This window comes from Pleurodeles waltl, chromosome 6 (genome assembly GCF_031143425.1).
Source record: "Pleurodeles waltl isolate 20211129_DDA chromosome 6, aPleWal1.hap1.20221129, whole genome shotgun sequence".
Taxonomy (NCBI): Eukaryota; Metazoa; Chordata; class Amphibia; order Caudata; family Salamandridae; genus Pleurodeles; species Pleurodeles waltl.
Genome location: NC_090445.1, coordinates 1,034,917,928 through 1,034,927,262, shown reverse-complemented (window position 1 = coordinate 1,034,927,262; position 9,335 = coordinate 1,034,917,928).

Here is a 9,335-nt window from a genome sequence, read left to right as displayed (position 1 = left end):
ACTGTGAGTATAGCCACCTCGTCCACAAGGGTGGGAGGGGAAAGTGACACACCCACACTTATAACACACACCATACACAGACACACCGCACACCGAGAACAATCTACAGAGAAATCCTACATCAACATAAGCCAGAAGTAAAGAAAGCCAGGACACATACCTTTACTCCAACCTCTGTATTTCAGTGCACCTGCGCCCACAGCTGATTAAGCAACTATATACAAAGGGCCATTGGCCAGTCCAATGTTAGGCAAAAGCCACAGGGCAACGTCCCAGGACCAATTTGACTCCTGACAGCCAAGTCACTCCACTGGGTAGGGGCATCATGGTGATGGTAGGCAGGCAACTCAGCGTGGGATGGAGGGGTTGAGGTGGTTTTCTTGGGAGGGGGGCCTTGAACTTGGGTTTGGGAAGGGTGGGTCCTTGCTCTGTTGCTTAGGGGCAGAGGTGGTTGCTTGGGACGGGGGCCGGAGTACCACTCCTGTGCTTCTTAGTGGCAGGTGTAGCTGCAAGGGGGAGGAACAGGAGTGGACTGGGAGCTAGAGGTACTGGGCTGGGGGAGACGGAGCTTCCTCTTGTGGGAGGGACGAGGAGGAGGGAAGAGGTCAAGATGGGAAGGGAAACGTTTCTTCGGTCCAATGAGGTGGGCTGTGGGAGGAGGTTTGGGATTGGAGGTAGACAATGTGGTTGTTGGAGGTGTAGGTGTAGGTGTGCTGGACTTGGTTGTAGGTGCATGGACAGTGTGCATGTGTGAAGTGGATGGCTGTTGAATGTCTGAGTGGGAGCGTTTATGTGTTTTTGGAGGGGGTGGGCAGACAGGGTGGGAGAGGAAAACAGGACGTGTGTATTTATGTTGTGGTGGTGTGAGGTGGATGTGCTGCATGAGGTTGTAATGATGGTGTTGGTAGTGACTGCGCATGTGGTGAATGGGGAGTAGTCTGCGTGTCTGCTGTTGTGGTGACTGTGGGCAAGGCTGTACAGGTGGCAGGATCTGGGATTGATGATGCAGTGCTTGCAGATGTGAGTGTTGATGTGACGATGAGGGAGGAGGGGGAGACAGTGGAGGCAGCAGCTGTTGTGCTTCTGTGTGTTGGGTGTGTGTATGCTTGTGGAGTAAAGTGTGGTGCCTTTTCTTGTCTGTGCAAGTCCTGTCTGTTGTCTTGGGTGCATACATGTCTGAATGTGTGCCTGGGATGGGTTGGGGGAGAGGGCTTTGGGACTGGGAACAGGTAGTTGGAGGGGAGAAAGGAAGAACCAGAGACACTGTCTGCTGTCAAAGAGGAGGCAAAGAGCCTGAAACGATCTCTGTAGGGCAAGCAAACCACCGTAAATGCCCTCCAGGTAGGCACTGCATTGCTGCACTTGGGATGCCAGCCGCTGAATGGCATTCATTATTGTTGACTGCCCTACAGAGATGGATCTCAGTGAGGGCAGCAGGGCTGACTAGGGTAGGGCCTGAGGTGCCTAGGGCGAAGGAGACACCCACCCTCCTGGGTGAGTGGGCACGGGCAAGTGGGTGGGGGCTACTGGGAGGGCAGTGCTGGTATGGGAGGTAGCAGAAGATGACATAGCTGGGGTGGTCCCAGTGGGGTCCACCACCAACCGGAAGCTTTCATCAGAGGAGAAATCAGAGTCTGTAGTCATAGCTCCAGTCTCCCTGTGGTGCTTCCCTCACCCTCCAACCAACTAGTCCCCTCGGTGTTGGTGGACTCTGCCTCCTGGGTCCTGTGGGCTGCAGCTCCCCCACTCGCTGGTGCCCCTGCTCCTTCACCAGATTATGCAAATGCACACAAGGACAGGATGAGAAAAGGAGAGAGGGTGGAGGATAAAGAAAGGGAGCACAGGGTCAATCACAGCAACAACAGCACAAACGGCATACACATCACAATCACTCACTGGGACTTCCAATGTGCAGTATGAACCACAATGACAAACCATTATCTTGGAACAACAGCAGAAATGAACCCAAAGACTACCATCTGCACACCTATTGGGACTCACTAAGCCATGTCTGCCATGGTATGCCAGCTACTTACCAATACCAAATATACATACCAACCTACATTGCTAAGCAGGACTCCACAAGATTAGCTAAACTGGCATATTGGGGCTTCCACTGACTAGAACCTTGAACCCAAATCCTATGGCAGGCAACAAAACAAAATACAGTCTGTACTTACCCCCTTGTGGTTGCTGTGCTAACCTCAGGTGCCCATCCAACTCATGATTGGCCACCGCCAGTATGTGAGCCATTAAGAGTGTCAGGGTCGGACGCGCACCCCTCCCTCATTGGGAAGCCGTCCCCAGCTGGGCTCCCACGGTCTACCATGCCCAGCGTCTCAGTTCCTCACACTGTTTCCTGCAGTGGGTGCTCTGCCGGCTATGGACCCCCAGGTCTGTACGTCCTTGGCGATGGCACGCCACAACCCTTTCTTCTAGTGGGCGCTAACCTGCATAGGGAACACAGATAAATGGACACCATGAACTCAACACTCCATTCTTCAACAGAAATGACTTACATACTGCATAGATCCCACATTAAACACACACATGACCCGAGCTCTGAAGGGCCTGGCCTCGGCTCATTGACTTCTGCACGTGGTGTGCCTTTAGTCGACACCTGTCGACCATGTGGCCCATTCTATGACAATAGTAGCATTGTATGGGATCAACCTCCTTGATTTCCATTACTGTAGCCATTTTGGAAACTTGGGGTCCTGCTGTGGAGTTCCCTTCATAACTGATGCCATTTGCATGCCCCCAATGTCTCTCATACTGTCTGGGAAATCTGTTATGGTCTCCACAAGCTTCATGGTTTCCACCCTAAACCCCCCTGCATCTGGTCAGTCGGGGAACATATCCCTCAGGGCCATCCATATATGGTGCCCGTATGAACTAAATTCAGCCCATTGTGAGTTTGTCAGTGTGACCATTGGGATGTAAGTGCGGGCAAACACTGTGTTGAGCTGCTCACCAATAATGCTGCTTAGCAGACTGTTATCATTGCCTATTGCTAGGGTGATTGCAGCGGTGTTCTTCTCAAAGCATGAAATCTGTTTCCCAGTCCCATCCAACAATGACAGAAGTTTGGCTGTTAGCCCCTCCTTGTCCATCTGAGCCCATGGCACATAGATAGTCCCTGACATGCCCTTCTGTAGTCATGGGCATTTCCTTCTTTTAGACACCCCCACTGGTTTTCCCTCTAGATAGCGTTCCCTTCTTCTCAGACACTTCTACATGTAGGGGAAGATCCACTTGTAAGCTCTCCCTTGGTGATAGAAGCAGTCTTCTGAAATCTCTATGTCCTCCGGCTTGAAGGATCCCTCCTCCAGCCAGGGCCTATAATATTGATCACCTCTCTCGATTCAGCGGGCTAGAGGATGCCAAAAAGGTTGGGCAAGATTTTTCCCTCCTCTTGAGCTACTATGTCCCTTGGGGTTGGTTTACCTGTCCTGTATGTTCAGGGGAAGCAGCAGATGTCTTTGTCGCTGCTCTCCTCATGTGTACACAAAGGTGCCATCTTGGTCCACCTGTATCCAAGCTGGGCTTGCAGGAGGCTGCCTTGGCTTCTAATTTCCTGGCCAGCTCCTCTTATTTGCTGGTGCTTGGGAGAGGCAGGGACACTAGTCAAAAGCTTCCCTTCTGACTCTATCTCAGATTCTTCTATGACTGGGGCTCTGTACCTACCCCAGCCCTCCACAGGTAGAGGGTGTACTACTCTACTCTCTCGTTGGACTCCCAGATTGGGAGCTCTCTCTCTCTCTCTCCCCCTCCTCAGCGACCTTTCCTCTGACTCCCATTTGGATTGCTTCCTTCGCTCGAAGCTACTCACTGTTCTTCTAACCTAGGACCTGCTCTCATGCTCACTCTCCATGGTTTCCTCGGATACCACAGCATACTCTATGGCTCCCTCCTCACTGCCAGATCTTGGAGGACCGAGACCACTTCTCTCACTCTCCCTAGTGGTCTCACTATCCAAGATTGATATGAATCTCCCTTTCACTAAGGTTCACTCTCTGGAACCAGTGGTATTGGATGATCTTTGTACAACTGGGGTTCAGTCTGTTAACCGAGATAGATGGAGGTTGAGCTTCGGGTGCTCTAATGCTGAACTGGCGTGGTGCAGGGAGTGTCTGGGCCTGTTGGTCTGCCAGGCCTAAACCTAACATCCTGCTGTTCCGTAGGGGCCCCCTGAGCTCCCTCGACTGGTAGGCTAGTGTAGCCTAATGCAGAGATAGCAGGCATAAGGGTGAGCACCTCCATGCCTAAATATGGTGGGAGAAGTGCGGATACCTCTCCCGCTGAGGGTGGGTCAATGCTATTGGCTTGTACTTCCTCAAAGAAGGCCCATAGTTCTAGCAACAATTCCCTTTTGTCCTTCTTTTGCCCTGTTTATTTTGTTTGTACGAGTTCTTATACGTTCAATTATATTAGTGTTGAAGGTTCGATTTTTTGACCAGAGGAACATTTCTGTCTTGGTGTGTGTGTGTGTAATTAGTCGCTGAACTTACTCTGCATGTGCTCGAAAGGAGTTTCAATGGTGGATTTTCGGTAGTTTTTAGGGGATAGTTACTCTATTAGCTTTATATTTTTTAGGGGGTTTTTAAGTTATGCTCGTTCTATCTTTCCATTTTTAAAGGATTTTGTTTTCTAAGTTGCTAACTTTTGGTTTTATAGATTTCTACATTTTACACTGGGGATGGGGACATATCTACAAGGGTATTACTGGATCTACTCAGGTAATGGAAATATATCCACAAGAGCTAACTGAATCTAACATTGTGGGGAAGGATATACAGAAGAGGATCCCTGGATCCAATTAACTCGAAGTTATTCACAGTTGCATCAAAATAAACATTTAACAAACAAATGCATGAAGAATCACAATCAGAGAAAAAAGTGCAATTGTTAACTCCCTGCAATTTGAAATTTGGCGACAAAATAGCCAGCCTTACTTCGGCATCAAACAACAACAATTTGTGTGACTCAGCAATATATATTCATTATACATTAAACACTGACAAAAGCACAGCATTCAACATTTAAAACAAACACAGTCATATTGATTTACCAGTATGATAATATCAAAACAACATCATTTTAACTTTTTCTACCCCTCAGATATAACCTCTGTCTATGTGCTCACATGTTCCTTCCCCTATAACTTAGACATTGATTCAGTGTACACTTATTTCTTCAGCAGATCCATCCTAAACACTGAGGTCCAGATTTATGGAGTGCTTCGTGCCAACTATCGCCAAATTAGTGCCATTATTATGCTAATGTGGCAATAGTGTGGCACAAACGCAGCACCATATTTACAAAGTGGTGCAATGCACGCATTGCCACACTTTGTATACCCTTGTGCCACATTATGCCTGCGCCAGGCATAATGTATGCAAGGTGGGGGCGTTCCCCTTTAGGGGGCCAACAAAAATGGTGCAGTGGAATCTCTGAAATTCCACTGCATAATTTTTAGTGACATTTTTAACACCTGCACAGAGCAGGAGTTAAAGGACGCACTCCATTATTTAAGATGAACTTCTACGTACTGTGCAGGAGTAGCGCCAATATTTTAGGTGCTAATCCTGCAAAGTACAACAATAGCATAAAAAACGATTACGCTATTGTCCCTAACCTGTACCATGGTGAACCATATGTTAAATCAGTGCACACATGGTGACATTAGGGGGGTGCAATGGGCCACAAGAAAAGTGGTGCTTCATGACATGAAGTGACACTTTTTTTAAATGTGGGCCTTCTAATTTATTCCACTTACCCTCTGCACTATTACCTATAATGGAACCCTATGACCAGAGCTTTAAGGATAGAATACTTGCTCAGGCTGTGCTGCAATGCTTTCAAGATCCACTACCCCTCTAACCTACTAAAACCCTGCAAAGAATTTCAAACATTATCTATTCAAAAGCAATTCTGAAATCCTCATATTGATTCTTATCTTTGTCCTAAAAATGGTATCCTGGTTCATGATCCAATCTTCTACACTAACCGAAGAGCTCTATGGAGGAGAGCTTTAACCTCTCTGCTCCAAATGAACTCATGTAAGTAAACACCCCATGGCCTACGAATCACCATTATCCCATCACTGATCTTCAAGTCTGAAGTAACCATCTCACTCTACAATAACGGAAATGTGCTCTTACAATCGTCTGACAGAAACCTAGAGTGATTCAAAGGTTCAAAAAATTGTATCAAACAATGTTACCCTTGACCGTCGTAAAATCTCCCACAAGCTCTCCCAGTCCAACCTCTACCTCCCAAACCTCCACTTGACCATTTTCTCACACACAACACTAGAACGGACGCTATTAGTCCTACTTCTTCTATTCCTAGTAATAATTCTTACCCCTCCCCTTTACATCATTTATCTGTCTTGCCCCCTCCCTTAGCCCATTATGCGACGGAAACTAATGCACCAATGTGCTGAATCAGTCAACAGCCTCAACTCAGAGATCCTCAATACCTCTAATTGCCCTCCATCTTTCTCGGGCTCCCACTCACTCACTCCATCTGCAACCCAATGGGCAACTTACTTGACTATTGCTCCTAACATGCTCACAGAGACCCCCAAACAACAGGCACTCTTAGGAGACCCCTTCCTACTCCATTTCCCTACATAACTCCTAATTCCCTACCCATGCGTCCTCATCGCCCCTTTACGTCCCCTATTTCTTCTATCACCACCTATGACTCAACTAGTTCATGCACCACTCCCCTCACTTCAAAGTGATCTCTCACATCCTCACTATCCAGTTCGAGGTACACCCCTACCTATGTTTCTGACCCCTCAACTCTTGAGGACAAACTCAATGCTCTCAAAAGATACCTCCAGATAGTTAAAGACTACTTCTGGAACCTTATACTCACCACCTCAGAGCTCAAGAAATTCTGGAACCCAACCAGCCCACCAGATTTTCGGAAGGCGATTGAGGACATGGGACATAGATTTACTATCAGGGGTTACTCGGATGCAGTTATACAAAAGTCTCAATATAAAGTTTTGAAAATATCTCACTCACAGACACTGTTGCCCGCTGGGCAAAAAGATAGAAAGAATAAAGGGAGCATTAATCAGAAGGTGAGGATTGTTTTGGACTACACAGAGAACTCTCAGAAACTGTTGAGAATTATGAGGAAGCACTGGGTATACTTACTTAAGATTCAGGACTAAGGAGGTATATTGGCAATGAACCCGAGGTGTCATACAGGAGAGGAAACACCCTCAGTAATATTCTTAGTCCCAGCTATTTATCGGATACAACTAAACCAAGTTGGCTCAGCTCACATAACCTGGGCTTCTATAAATGTGGCAGCTGTGCAATGTGCAGGTGGGCATGGCAGGCTAAAAAAGACTTCTATGGCATGGGTGGTAGGAAATATGACATAAAATCACGTATTGATTGTAATACCAAGTATGTGGTGTATATGCTTATTTTGAAAGTTCGACAAAATATATGTGGGCAGCACTATTCGCCCACTGAAAGTCAGAGTATCTGAACATTGGAGAGCAATAAGGCAGGAAGATGAAAGGTATCCCATAGCTTCTCATATGAAGATATGTGACGTACAGGGAACTTATAAGGAATTCAAGTTTTTTGGTTTTGACTATTGTGAACTCAACCCACAAGGTGGGAACAGGGAAATGGCTTTAAGGAGAAGGGAATCCACATGGATCATATGATTAGGAGCCGTAGAGCGAGGTTTAAACTCGGACTATGAGATGGAATATTTCCTTGGTGATAAATAGATGTTGTGCACACAAAAATCATTACTGAGTTTTGACATAGTGTAGGAAAGTACCATCTTGCCTGGCATGTTACCCCCATTTTTCACTGTATATATGTTGTTTTAGTTGTATGTGTCACTGGGACCCTGGTAACCCAGGGCCCCAGTGCTCATAAGTGTGCCTGAATGTGTTACCTGTGTAGTGACTAACTGTCTCACTGAGGCTCTGCTAATCAGAACCTCAGTGGTTATGCTCTCTCATTTGTTTCCAAATTGTCACTGACAGGCTAGTGACCATTTTTACCAATTTACATTGGCTTACTGGAACACCCTTATAATTCCCTAGTATATGGTACTGAGGTACCCAGGGTATTGGGGTTCCAGGAGATCCCTATGGGCTGCAGCATTTCTTTTGCCACCCATAGGGAGCTCTGACAATTCTTACACAGGCCTGCCACTGCAGCCTGAGTGAAATAACGTCCACGTTATTTCACAGCCATTTTACACTGCACTTAAGTAATTTATAAGTCACCTATATGTCTAACCTTTACCTGGTAAAGGTTAGGTGCAAAGTTACTTAGTGTGAGGGCCCCCTGGCACTAGCCAAGGTGCCCCCACATTGTTCAGAGCCAATTCCCTGAACTTTGTGAGTGCGGGGACACCATTACACGCGTGCACTACATATAGGTCACTACCTATATGTAGCTTCACCATGGTAACTCCGAATATGGCCATGTAACATGTCTATGATCATGGAATTGCCCCCTCTATGCCATCCTGGCATTGTTGGTACAATTCCATGATCCCAGTGGTCTGTAGCACAGACCCTGGTACTGCCAAACTGCCCTTCCTGGGGTTTCACTGCAGCTGCTGCTGCTGCCAACCCCTCAGACAGGCATCTGCCCTCCTGGGGTCCAGCCAGGCCTGGCCCAGGATGGCAGAACAAAGAACTTCCTCTGAGAGAGGGTGTGACACCCTCTCCCTTTGGAAAATGGTGTGAAGGCAGGGGAGGAGTAGCCTCCCCCAGCCTCTGGAAATGCTTTCTTGGGCACAGATGTGCCCAATTCTGCATAAGCCAGTCTACACCGGTTCAGGGACCCCTTAGCCCCTGCTCTGGCGCGAAACTGGACAAAGGAAAGGGGAGTGACCACTCCCCTGACCTGCACCTCCCCTGGGAGGTGTCCAGAGCTCCTCCAGTGTGCTCCAGACCTCTGCCATCTTGGAAACAGAGGTGCTGCTGGCACACTGGACTGCTCTGAGTGGCCAGTGCCACCAGGTGACGTCAGAGACTCCTTGTGATAGGCTCCTTCAGGTGTTAGTAGCCTCTCCTCTCTCCTAGGTAGCCAAACCCTCTTTTCTGGCTATTTAGGGTCTCTGTCTCTGGGGAAACTTTAGATAACGAATGCATGAGCTCAGCCGAGTTCCTCTGCATCTCCCTCTTCACCTTCTGATAAGGAATCGACCGCTGACCGCGCTGGAAGCCTGCAAACCTGCAACATAGTAGCAAAGACGACTACTGTAACTCTGTAACGCTGATCCTGCCGCCTTCTCGACTGTTTTCCTGCTTGTGCATGCTGTGGGGGTAGTCT